Here is a 12,438-nt window from a genome sequence, read left to right as displayed (position 1 = left end):
TGCTTCTGGTTGCTCTCCAATGCTTTCACATCGTTCCTCTCTAAAATATTTTGTTTCGAGTTTTTACTTGTTATCTTCAGGAGGTTTGGTCTAGTAGGAAGGAGCTACTCCATCCACCGTTGTCAGAACTAGAACTTCTTCACCCATTTAAGGATTTTAAAATGTATTGCAAAATTGGTCTTCACAAATATTGTACCAAATTATATTCTCACTGGTAGTAGATGAGAGTTCTTTTTTTTTTTTTTTGGTTTATTTTTATTTTATTAATTGCTAGAAAGACTTTCCAATATTCAAATGTGCTTCTTCTGAGAGTTGCCCCAGTGTGATCTCAAGAGTCTATGTTAACGTCCTTTTCTGGAAACGTCTTCTTCTTAGTTGTTGTATTCTTGAAGAGCCTGGGCCATGAAGAGTTTGCCTAAGTTCTGGGCAGTGAACTCCTTGATGTTCTGGCAGTAAGTGTTAATCTGGCTTGCAATGAGCAGAGAATCCATCCTGGCAGGGGGCTGGTGTGGTTTGAAGAGTTTGGACAGATCCTCCTCAGGGAGTGGGGGTTCTCCTCGGCTCTGGCGCTGCATGTTCACTTGTGTTCCTCATGTGTGTGTTATATTTAACTATATCTTGGCTCATCTCATCCACTCTGTCCATCAGCAACTGGAGTGTCTTCCCCAAGTGATTGCTGCTAGCAAGACTGAGCAATTCATGTTTGTCTGCTACAGCTGACTTCTTCTCTAGCTCCCACATTAGAACGTTGATCAGATGTGAATTTTTAATTACAATCGGCACTTCTTCAAACATGTGCTCAAAGGTGATATTTCCCTTTTTCAATGTTTCAGGAGAAAAATCCTTTTCTTTACAAACTTCCATCAATTTAGGAGTCAGTCTGTATGCCTTTAGTGAGAGAGACCCTTGGGCAGTTTTTATGGGCTCGTAAATGAGAACGACAGACTCTTCAATGGCATGCTGGTAACTGAACTGAGAATCCAGAAGGGCCCAGGTGACGAATGAGCCGTAGTACGTGGACTGGTACCAGCCCACGTGGAGGTGGTCGATGTTCACATGGCAAAGGCTCCGCATCATCTCCATCTGATACTGGACTTCATCAAAGTCAGCATCATCTTCAGTTGTGCTGAGGGAAAGGAAAGCAGTTGGTAATCTCAAGTTGATCTTCTACAACAAGGCCCAAAAGCACTCCTTGAACCACCTCAGTTCCTTGTCCTTCTTCCTGGTAATGTTTGATAATCTTTAATACCACCAAGCCATCTATCTGCACTTGCTTCACGGCTGAATCTCTGGATCCTCCTTTGCCTTTGCCTTTGCCTGCAGCGCCGGTGGTAGAGCTGGAAGAGGTGGCGGATGAGCCGGTGCCTTCTTTGCGGGACGCCATCTTTCCAGCCGGACAGTAGATGAGAGTTCTTAATATATATCCTCCCCCTTGGCAGCCAGAATATGTGAAGCTAAATATCATGGAATGTTAGAATCTTAGAGACCACCAGATACAGTAATTCCAAGTTCAAGGTCCCTGGATCTCAAAAGGATTCCAGAAGGTAGTATATGGTTGAAGGACAATTTTTGTAAGTTATAAACGCTGTTTCCAAATATGAAATATATAGTTAACCCTTAACTAAACCTTTTAGTGACATTACTTTTGGTTAACTTTTCCCTGGTGGCTCAGACAGCGGAGTCTGCCTGCAGTGCAGGAGACCCAGGTTTGATTCCTGGGTGGGGAAGATCCCCTTGGAGAAGGGAATGGCTACCCAGTATTCTTGCCTGGGGAATCCCATGGACAGAGGAGCCTGGCGGGCTGCAGTCCATGGAATCTCAGAGTAGGACACAACTGAGCAAGTAACACTTTTGGTTAAAATGACATCCTATTTTTCATGGAAACATTGATTTCTTTTGATAACTTTCTGCAGAAGTAATCAACCAGGACTTCTGCTTACTAGTTTAGTTATGTTTTTGGCCAACCAAAGCAGGCAAAATGCATTATTACTGATAAGTGAAGTGTGGGTTTTATGAAATAGGAACCTTCAGAAGAAAGTGAATCAAAGGAATTGCTGGTGGCCCTGGACCCTTTGAGCAGTGATGGGCGTTACCTGCTGATGAATTTAGACTTCATCTTTGAGTGTCTCTTTATCTGGATAACTTTGTCGGCCATGGCTTAAGTATCTTTATTTACTTAGGCCCAAAGAGATCAAGGGCTTCCATGGTGGCTCAGCAGTAAAGAATCTGCTTGCAATGCAGGAAATGCAGGTTCGATCCTTGGGTCAGGAAAATCTTCTGGAGAAGGGAATGGCAACCCATTCCAGTATGCTTGCCTGGGAAATCCCATGGATGGAGGAGCCCGGTAGGCTGCATTTCATGGGGTCACAAAGAGTTGGACACGACTTAGGGACTAAACAGCAACAACACAAAGAGATCAAAGAACTTGCCTGGAGTTCCACAGAATTACTCCCACTGTGGGTGCAGAGATCAAAACCCACATCAGACTTCATTCTCATCACTGACATACATCTTAACTGTGAAGAAGTGATTGTCCTATCTGCCGTGGTTCAGAAAGAAAAACAGTGAACTGGGAGAAGTGCTTGTCCTGGGAGCATTTTCATGGCAGGATGGGCCACCATGTTCTTTGCAGTGCCCATGATTCCCTTGTCACTAACTTTCAAAAAACAAGAAAATGCCTCTGGAGTCCAGATGAACAGATTTTCGCAGACCCATTGTATCTTACTAGGTTTTCTTTTCTTTTCTTTTTGCTGCAATGTTCATTTCTTATATTTTGACACTGCATTTGGTTTTGTGTGTGTGGATTCACTTCAGTCCTGTTTCCTAGATTTCTAAAGGCAGACACTTCCCATCTTTTGTAATCGCCGGAAATGACTGGAGTCTTGTAAACACACAGCTTGTTTTTCCTTTTATCACTCCTCCAACATCCAGGCAACTGGTACATATTCCTTAGTATGTATTTTCTGTAGCTAAACTTAGGTCTATTTCAGCACTTTCTTTTTTCCAGGAAAATCAGTGTACCTATTGGAGGCAGCAATCATGAAGCCACAGAGACTTTGTCAAAGTCTTCTGGATTTAAAAGGATTTAGATCAACTTAAAAAAAAAAAGTTTCATTTGCTCTTTTTTTTTCTTTTTTCTTTTCATTTATTTTTATTAGTTGGAGGCTAATTACTTTACAATATTGTATCATTTGCTCTTTTTAAGATTTTTATTTATTTGTCTACCTTATCTTTGGCCATGCTGGGTGGGGCCTTTCTCCAGGAGCGAGGGCTGCTCTCTGGGGGCAGCGTGCTGGCCTCTCCTTGCGGTGGCTTCTCTAGCTGTGGAGCGCAGGTTCGAGGGCCTGCAGGCTTCAGTAGCTGTGGCCCCCAGGCTCTAAGCACAGGTTCAGTAGTTGTGGTGCATGTCCTCATTTGCTCTGTGGCATCTTCTGGACCAGAGATCAAAAAACCGGTGTCCCTTGCATTGCAAGGCGGATCTGTAACCACTGGACCACAGGGGAAGCTTGGAGTTCAGCCGTCTTTGATGAAAGGTCCAGGATGCCAGCAAAAGGAGGCCTGGGAGCCTGTCTCCTCTCCACCTTGAGTCTGGTGAACTCAGTCAAATCTTCCCTTTGCAGTCTGGAGCCTGGCTCATCCATCCAGAGAACTAGGCTGGAGGCAGACCAGGCTGGCAGGCCCTCCAGTTGTGGGATGCCAGGCCCGAGGGTGGGGCATCCACAGGTAAGATGGGAAAGGGGTCTGTTCCCCATCTAGGCCCTGCAGTCGTCTGAGCCAGGTAGGCGATTCCCGCTGGGGCTTCAGATCCGCTCGGACCGTCTCTTAAGGAATTATATGTGGGGTAAAAACAGGGCCAGGGGACCTCTTAGCCTTCAGGCCAGTCCATTTGGATCTGTGAATTGTGTGTTTCCCCACCCCCCACTTTCATCTGAGCTCTTCAAATAAAAGGATTTGAGAAGCTGAATGCTTTGGACTGTCGACAGAAATAATCGATGAACAATCTATAATCAGAATCAAAAAGAGTTTTATTTGACCCAAACTGAGGACTGTATAGCCCAGAAGACAACCTCTCAGAGGATCTGCTTGGAAGAAGCATGGTTTTCATCAGTTTAATATGTTGTCAGAACAAAGAACTTTAAACGAGTCATGGATACAGTCCTTCAAGGTTTAAAAAAAATAGATCAGCATGTATAAAGTGAGTCAATATGGCCTTGGCACCTAGGAGGAGAGTCATATCATCAAAGGAGGACCAGCATGGGCATCACAGGGAGAAGGATTTGATCTTTATTTTTAACATGCTTTACTTCTGGCCGATGAGCCTTTTTCTTTTATAATTAAAGTAGATATACAATGTATGTTTGATAGGCCCCAAACAGGCTATGACAGCATGAAATTCAGGTTAACTCATGTATAAGGCAGAAAGAGTTCCTCATACCTCAGTATGTGAACACTTATTTTATCAGGACACATGAAAAAATGTGTGGGCCCTGAAGCCAGAATACCTGGCTTAATCCCAGCTGCAATACATACTGGCTGTGTGATCTCAGGTAAGTTGCTTAACTTGTCTGGTCCTCAGTTTCCTCATCTGTGGAATATGGCAATAATAGTACCTATGTCATCATTATTAAGATTGCATTAGCTATTATGTATGAAAAATTCTCTGCCTCTCTGCCCCCTGGCATGCAGGATCTTAGTTCCCTGACCAGGGATCAAACCCATGCCCCCTGCAGTGGAAGTGCAAAGTCTTCACCACTGGACCATCAGGGGAGTGCCAGCTATTGTGTAAGAAATTCTTAAAGAGGACCTGCCATGCTGAAGGAAATAGCAACCCACTCCAGTATTCTTTCTGGGAAAATCCCACGGATAGAAGAATCTGGTGGGCTACAGCCTGTGGGGTCACAGAGTCAGACATGACTGAGCAACTGAGCACATACACACATTTAAGTTCATATAGAAAGCACTACGTACATGTGAGCCGTCATCGTTTCTGCAACTATTGTTCTGCTTCCTTTCTCTGTGTTTATTATGCATTTCTAATTGCTAAACAGAGATCCCAATCTTCCATTTATTAAGACGAAAGGAAAGCCTAGCTAGCCCCTGCCCCCTTGGCCCTGGCCTGTGCATGCTGTCCATCCAGGCTTTTCTTGCTGGAGCCAAAGACACGCAATTCTTGTGCCCATGCCGAGGTAGGGGTGTTGAGACAGAGCAGATGTACCTCCTAGACTGTGATTTGGGTGCCTGTACTGTCTTTCAACTGCCTTTTCAACTCTGTAAATTTTTTGATCCTCATTTAACGAGGGTAGTCTTTTGTCATAATTATTTTTTGAACATTAATATATACACATTGTAAAAATAGTCAAGCACAAAAATCCCCTAACTCTTATCCAAAGGTTGATTTTCTTCTCCTGTTAGTTCCTGCATATGTTAGTTTCCTGAATATCCTTCCAGGCTGGTTCTAGGACAGCATTCATTTGTTATGTTTTCTCTGCTTACTGATCAACACCATTGGTGCAGGTGTGTAAATGCGTGTGGGTGTAGAGACTAGAGTGAGGTTGACCTCTGGGCTCACCTGCCCAGCTCCCCACAGCCAAGGCCATCTGTTTGCACCTGCAGGTCACCAAGGTCATAGACCTCAGGGCTGGGCCTATCTTAGTCCAGAGGAGTTCAAGAGCCAGTTTAGTAAGTTTAATGTCATCTAGGTCATTGGCTGATCTTGCAGCTAGGTTCTAAAACCCATCCTCTCCCTTTGGTCTGGTTCGTGAACCCCTCCAACCTCTTCCCTTGAGCCTGGCTCTTTGACCTGAGAGTTTGCTCAGGAGCTCACCCTGTCCTCTCCAGTCCTGCCCAGAAGCCCACACAAGAGACCAAGGCTGCCCATTGCAGCCGCAGCCCATTCCTCATGTCTGGTCCCCCTGGTCTGTCTGGGTCACTGGGCTTTCTCTGCCAGGACCCTTGCTGGAACCTACTGACACTGTCCCTGTCCTGCACTGCCTCTGATTCTGTGGTCTCCACACTCTATGGGAAGACTCCCTCTCCCTAGCTTATTCTAATCCCAAGCACCTTAGGATTCAAGACCTACCCATGGGACTGAGAGATTCACTTAACCTCTTATAAGCCTCAGTTTCTTTATTTGTAAAATGGGCCTGATAATACCTGCATAATCCACAGAGTTGGTTAAGAGCCTAGTATTAAGTCCTGCCCTGTAGATAGAAATCCCTTTGGCTTACTTCCGCCCACCTCAGTGGAGATATTGAATTTCCAGGTCCCATCAGCTTCCTCTCCAAAGCACCCTGGCTGCTCACCAAGCTCCAAGCTTCCACTTTAACTTAAGGCTTGAAACCAATGACTCTCAGCTGACTTAGATTTCATACCTCCCAGATAGGTCATCAGAACAATTCTAGGAGAAGATCATCTCTAAGGTTCTTGAAGGGTGGTTAGCAATGACATCATAATAAAAATGGTGGTCAGTATTCACTGAGCAGTAACTATATGCCAGGTATTCTGTCAGGAGCCGTATATGAGTTACCTCATGAATCCTTTGCAACCAGCTATGGAGACAGCCACTGCCATTGACTCATTACCAATATGCCCAGACAGAGGCTCAGAGACTGGGAGTGATCTGATAAGGCAGCACCACTAACAAGAGGGAAATGGACATTTAACCTGTGGGAAGACTCGAAGATCAGCTAATTTATTCACAGCTAATTATTCAGAGCTAATTTATTCTCCCCTTGCTAGAGAGAGGGGGTCAGCCACCATCACTTGCATGTAGCAGAGACTCAAAGACAGGGGGATAGGAAAGCTTTATAGTGAGGGAGGGGTGAGAAGGGATCAGAGGCTGTTGGCGTAGTGGATCTGGAGGCTGTTGGCACAGTGGATCTGGGGGCTATTGGCACAGTGGATCTATCTGGAGGCTGTTGGCATACTGGATCTGGAGGCAGGCTACAGAGGACCGGACATCCTGTGTAATTGATTAGGGCTTTCTCGTGTTGGCCCTAAGTTGAATGTGGGGATAAAAATTAGAGAAGCTGTCAGTGATTCATCAAGTCCTGGTCATTTTGGCTGATGGTTACAGCAATGACTGTTTATCTTCCTGAATTGTCAAGCAAAACAGCAATCTAGGTTCCTGTAAGTCTGACTTAGAACACATTGGTTTCCTGGGCTGTTGGCTGTGGATAAAGGCTTGGTTTCCTGGGTAGGTTGCTGTAGGTTCTGGGGCAGAATTCTGCTTTTATTTAATTTAAAAAAAAAATTGGCTATGCCCACAGCATGCGGGATCTTAGTTCCCCAACCAGACATTGAACCTGTGCCCCCTGAAGTGGAATCTCAGAGTCCTAACCACTGGACCACCAGGGAAATCCCAGAGTTCTGTTTTTATATTTGGCCTGGTCATTGTCCGTTTGTGCATTCAATCTCTCAAACTTGAGGAAGTCTAACTCCATATTCTTGGAATCTGGAAAATTCTACAGGGCTAATTCAAGAGCATCTCAGAAGTCCTAGATTCTGAACCTACGAAGGTTTAATCTGCTTGGGGCTGCTGACCTCTGTGGCTCCGAGGTGGGTGTGTCTCTACTGTCTCAGAGGTCTAGCCCCAATGCCTCCTGACAGCAGCAGCTGCGGTGTTTCTTGGGGGTCCGAGCCCCTCTCCAGCTAGAGGCCAGGCACACAGCCACACCCTGAGCAGACCCCAAGCTCCTGCCCCCACGATAGGGTCTGCAGAGATCAGCACTGCAGACTGGCCGGCTCAACTCCGCTAAGGCTGCCAAGACAAGTTTCTGCTGGGCACATTTTCTATGTGGTGTGTTTTTCTTTCTTTGGTAGCTCATAAAATTCCCCTGCCTGCCCTGGGCCTCTCAGTCTTTAATCTTCAACCTCTCCTGGAGCTGTCCCTATTTCTTTTTAATTGTGCCTCTTTTTTTTTTTTTTTCTAAATGGAAGTTTCCTATTGACTTTTTATGACAATACAGAGACGTGGATGGACTCCAACAAAAATGAAATCTTTATGGAATAGTCATCTGTCTCCTGGAGCCTCCTGACAAATGTTCCTCCCTGGATACCCAGACATCTGTACATATTGGTGGGGAGCAGGGGGTGGTGGGGAGTCGCTCTGGTCTTGGCTGAAGTATCATGACCGCAGAGGGAGAGGTGTGCAGCTCAGCTAGCGGGGGACGGGGGAGGGGCCGTGAGGGTGACATGGGGCATGGAGCAGGAGAAATAAAGCTTTCCCAGGTACAATCCCCTTGCCTCAGTGTCAGCTGCATTGGCATTGCTCCCTAATCCCAAACAACCCGGCTACGTGACTGCACATGCACCACACGCCAGGGGGGGACATGCTCAGTGACCCCCTTATTCAGCATCTCTTGCCTTGGGCCCCCCAGCCTGGCCTGAAGAGTCTTTGTCTTTGGGCCCTAACACCAGACACGACTGTCTGGGGTCGTGGGCTGTTTCCCTTGGGCAAGCTTCCCAGAGTGTGGTCTGGGGATGGTTTGGGATCCACTGACGGTTCTCTAGGGATCAGGAGCCTATGCAGGCATGAGTTACTTGTGCCAGGAGGGGAGGAACAGTTCTCCACTTACAAATCAGTATTAGAAACCACCCACACCACATGCCTGGCCCAGATCTGGGCACTGGGGACTTCACGGTCACGGTCCCTTGTCCCACGGGGCTGATGTTCTTGAAGGAGGAAACAGGCAAAAATTAGAAGCCCCCCCAAAAAAATCAAGTAAATATGTAAATGATGTGACATTTTCAGATTGTGGGGAGTGCGTGGGACAAACAGAGAGGGGCGAGAAGGCTGCTGCAGGGGAGGGAGGGCATCTGCTCTAGACCACAGTCAGGGAAGCCTTCCTGCTGACACTGGGGACCAGCTCAGGTCAAGGACAGAGCAGTTCAAGCAGAGTCAGCAAGTGCAAAGGCCCTGAGGCAGTCGTGGGTTTGAAAGCCAGAGAGAGAGTGAGGGTGGCTGGAATGCTGTGAGCCCCCAGAGGAGCAGAGGAGGAGGGTCAGGTCTGGGGCTTTGTAAACAAGCCTTCCTGATGAAGAGCTCTTGTTTCAAGTACAGCATGAGCCACTGTGTGGATTTAGGGAGTGGAAGCCTGACACAACCTGACTTTCATTTTATTTATTAATTTTTTAAAATTGGAGTATAATTGCTTTCTTGGGCAAACTCTGGGAGATGGTGAGGTACAGGGAAGCCTGGCGTGCTGCAGTCCATGGGGTCATGAAGAGTCGGACACAACTTGGTGATTGAACAACAACATAATTACTTTATAATGTTGTGATAGTTTCTGCTGTACAATGAAGTGAATCCACTATAAATACACATATATCCTCTCCTTCTTGAGCCTGCCACCACACCCACCCCCCCATCCCCCTGTGTCATCACGGAGCCCCAAGCTGAACTCCTTGTGGTACATAGCAGCTTCCCACTAACTATCTATTTTACACACACAGTGTTAGTGAAGTCGCTCAGTCATAGCTGACTCTCTGCAACCCCACGGACTGTAGCCCACCAGGCTCCTCTGTCCTTGGAGTTCTCCAGGCAAGAATACTAGAGTGGGTTGCCATTTCCTTCTCCATTTTATACTTGGTCGTGTGTATATGTCAACATTGCTTTCCCAGTTCATCCCACCTTCCCCTTCTCTCTCTGTGTCCGCACGTCTCTTCTCTATGTCTGCGTCTGTATTCCTGCGCTGCAAGTAAGTTCATCAGTGACATTTTTCTAGCCATAAAAAGAAACAAAAGGGGGTCATTTGTAGAGAGGTGGGTCGGACATGACTTAGCGACAGAGCACGCATGGATGAACCTAGAGCCTGTCATAAAGAGTGAAGTCAGAAAGAGAAAAACAATATTGTATATTAACCCATATATACACGTGTATATGGAACCTAGAAAAATGATTTTCATTTTCAAGATGCTGTTTTGACTGCTGGGTCTCTAGAGAATGGACTGTAGAATTCTATTAAAACCAAGATGCCAAGTTTTTGGAGCTCTGAGAAGGCAGCATGAGTCTTCCACTCTCAAGGGGTTTGGGGAGGAGGGAGACGTCAGGGTGGCTGTTTCTTTAGGTGGTTTGGGTCTAGAACTGTTTCCTTAGACTTCAGGGCCTCCTCTGAAGCTTGTCCCCAGCCTGAGTTTTGAGGACGACTGAGAAGTGATAGTCATGTTTGCCTCCCCGCCAAGTACAGGCTTTCAGGAGAGGACAAAGCACTGCAGCCCCACCTGTGAATTTTGTCAAGGAATGGAGTCTCCTACATGAGTGCCTGGTGTCTACCCAGTAGGAGGAATGGTCATACACATCTTAATAAGAAAGGAACATGTTTTAGCACCTATGTGGCAGGCTGTATCCCGTGTGTTAAGTCTTATAACTGCCACCACTGCCCGGAAAAGCACTGTTAAATGTGAGATCTGGGCCTTCCTTGGTGGTAGAGTGGGTAGGAATCCACCTTCCAGGGCAGGTGACACGAGTTTGGTCCCTGGTCCGGGAAGACCCCACCTGCCACAGAGCGGCTAAGCTTGTATGCCGCAACTGCTGAGCCCACGCACCCTAGGGCGTGTGCCCTGCAATGAGAAGTCACCATAAGGAGAGGCCTGCGCACAACCCACAGAAAGCAGCCCTCCCTCATCGCAACTGGAGAAAGCCCCTGCAAAGCAGTGAAGACCCAGCACAACAACTACAAAAACCATGAAACCTGGAACCAGAGAGGGCAAGTAACTTGCCGAAGGTCACACAGCACTGAAAGGCAGAACTGACGCTGTGAGTGGCCTTGGAGAGCATCCACGTGCTGAGGGCTCAGTGGGCCCCCTCCCATAAATAGTCATGGTTCCTCAGGGAGAATGAGGATCATGCCTGGGAGAAGCTGGGGCACCCTTGGGAGACCCTTGTGTCTTCCACACAGAGTCTGCCTGAAGCCTGCAAGCTTTCAAGAAACATGCTTGACACTGGCCCAAAGAATCAGCTTCCCAGTTTAAGAAGAAAGCTGCAAAGCCACAGCTAGGAATTCAGACCAATAGAGAATAAGAAACGTGAAAGATGTTCTTTTAGCTCCGTTTCCTCCTTCTTCCACACTCATCTCTGCCTTTTGCTGCTCCACGTGTCTGACCTCCATCACTTTCCTTCTGCCTGAAAAACTCCTTTTAACATCCCTTGCGGGGTACATCTCCTGGCAATGAATGCCCTCTGGTTTTGTTTGTCTGAGAAAAATCTTTCTTTATCCTTCACTTTTTTTTCCAATTAAATTTTCATTGTGAGGTAATTGGAAATTCCCATGTGTTGTAGGAAACAAATCAGAGAAATCCTGTGTGCCCTTAATGCCGCTTCCCCAAAAGTAACATCTTACAGACCCATAGTAAGATATCACAACCAGAATACTGACATCGCTGCACTTTTGTGTATATTCATTGGTATGTGAGTGCACACACAGGTGCACATGCACGCAGTTAGTTCTGTTCAATTGTATCCCGTGAGTGCCTTTGCATATCCATCACCACAGTCAAGGTACGTTTCACCAGAAGGATCTCTCAGTCTGCCCTCTCCTGTTCCTCAACCCTGGCAACCAGTGGTCTGATCTCTTTTTATAATTTTACCATTCCAAGAATATTTTATAAATGGGGTCATGGTCCATATGTCTTCTCAGCGTAACTCTCTGGAAATACATCCATATTGTTGGGTGTATGGATACCCAACGTCCCTCTGGATTGCTGAGGGCTATTCCGTGATAGATGTACCTTGATTTGTAGTGTTCAACCACTCATCACCAAAGGACATCAAAGGCTCTTTCTCGTTTGTGGGCAGGGAGATCAGGGAGAAAATGGTCCAAGAGAGGATGGAGAAAGAGTCTCCACCAAACCAAACCAACTGACCAACCAAATGAGCTAGAGAGAGAATAAGCAAGCCCGTGCAGTGAGTGAGGTTGGGGGGTGGGGGTTGGGGGTGGTGGAAGTGGCTGCTCCAGGAGGGCCCGCCCGGGATGAAGAGAGAACTACAGAGAGTGGAAAGTTGTAAAATAAATTCTCATGCCCCTGCAGGTTCCTTATTTTCAGTAAAACCAGTATTCTCATATAAGAACTTGCATAGCAGACGTTCCTTCTCTTGGGAAGAGGCAGCCCAAGTCACTGCGGGTCACCTGCTGCACCCAGCCCTTCATGCGCACACTCCCTTGTTTGCTAACATGCACACGCTTTTGCACACATGCACACAAGTCCAAGGCCTTTCTGGACTTCCTGGTTGCTCAGCGGTAAAGAATCCACCTGCCAATGCAGGAGACACAGGAGACTCGGGTTCGATCCCTGGGTCAGGAAGATCCTCTGGAGGTGGAAATGGCAACCCACTCCAGTATTCTTGCCTGGGAAATCCCATGGACAGAGGAGCCTTGCAGGCTACAGTCCATGGAGTTGCAGAATCGGGACACAGCTGAGCAACTGAACAACAATGAGGCC

The 12,438-nt window shown here is 46.8% G+C and overlaps 1 pseudogene; it reads right to left on the bottom strand.

The window, feature by feature from the left end:
• Nucleotides 1-268: 268 nt before the first annotated feature.
• Nucleotides 269-1,392, bottom strand: LOC122704054 (annotated as a pseudogene).
• Nucleotides 1,393-12,438: the final 11,046 nt, after the last annotated feature.

This window comes from Cervus elaphus, chromosome 11 (genome assembly GCF_910594005.1).
Source record: "Cervus elaphus chromosome 11, mCerEla1.1, whole genome shotgun sequence".
Classification (NCBI taxonomy): Eukaryota; Metazoa; Chordata; class Mammalia; order Artiodactyla; family Cervidae; genus Cervus; species Cervus elaphus.
The sequence above is the reverse complement of the archived record's forward strand: the minus strand, read 5'-3'. Positions and strand labels throughout refer to the sequence as shown.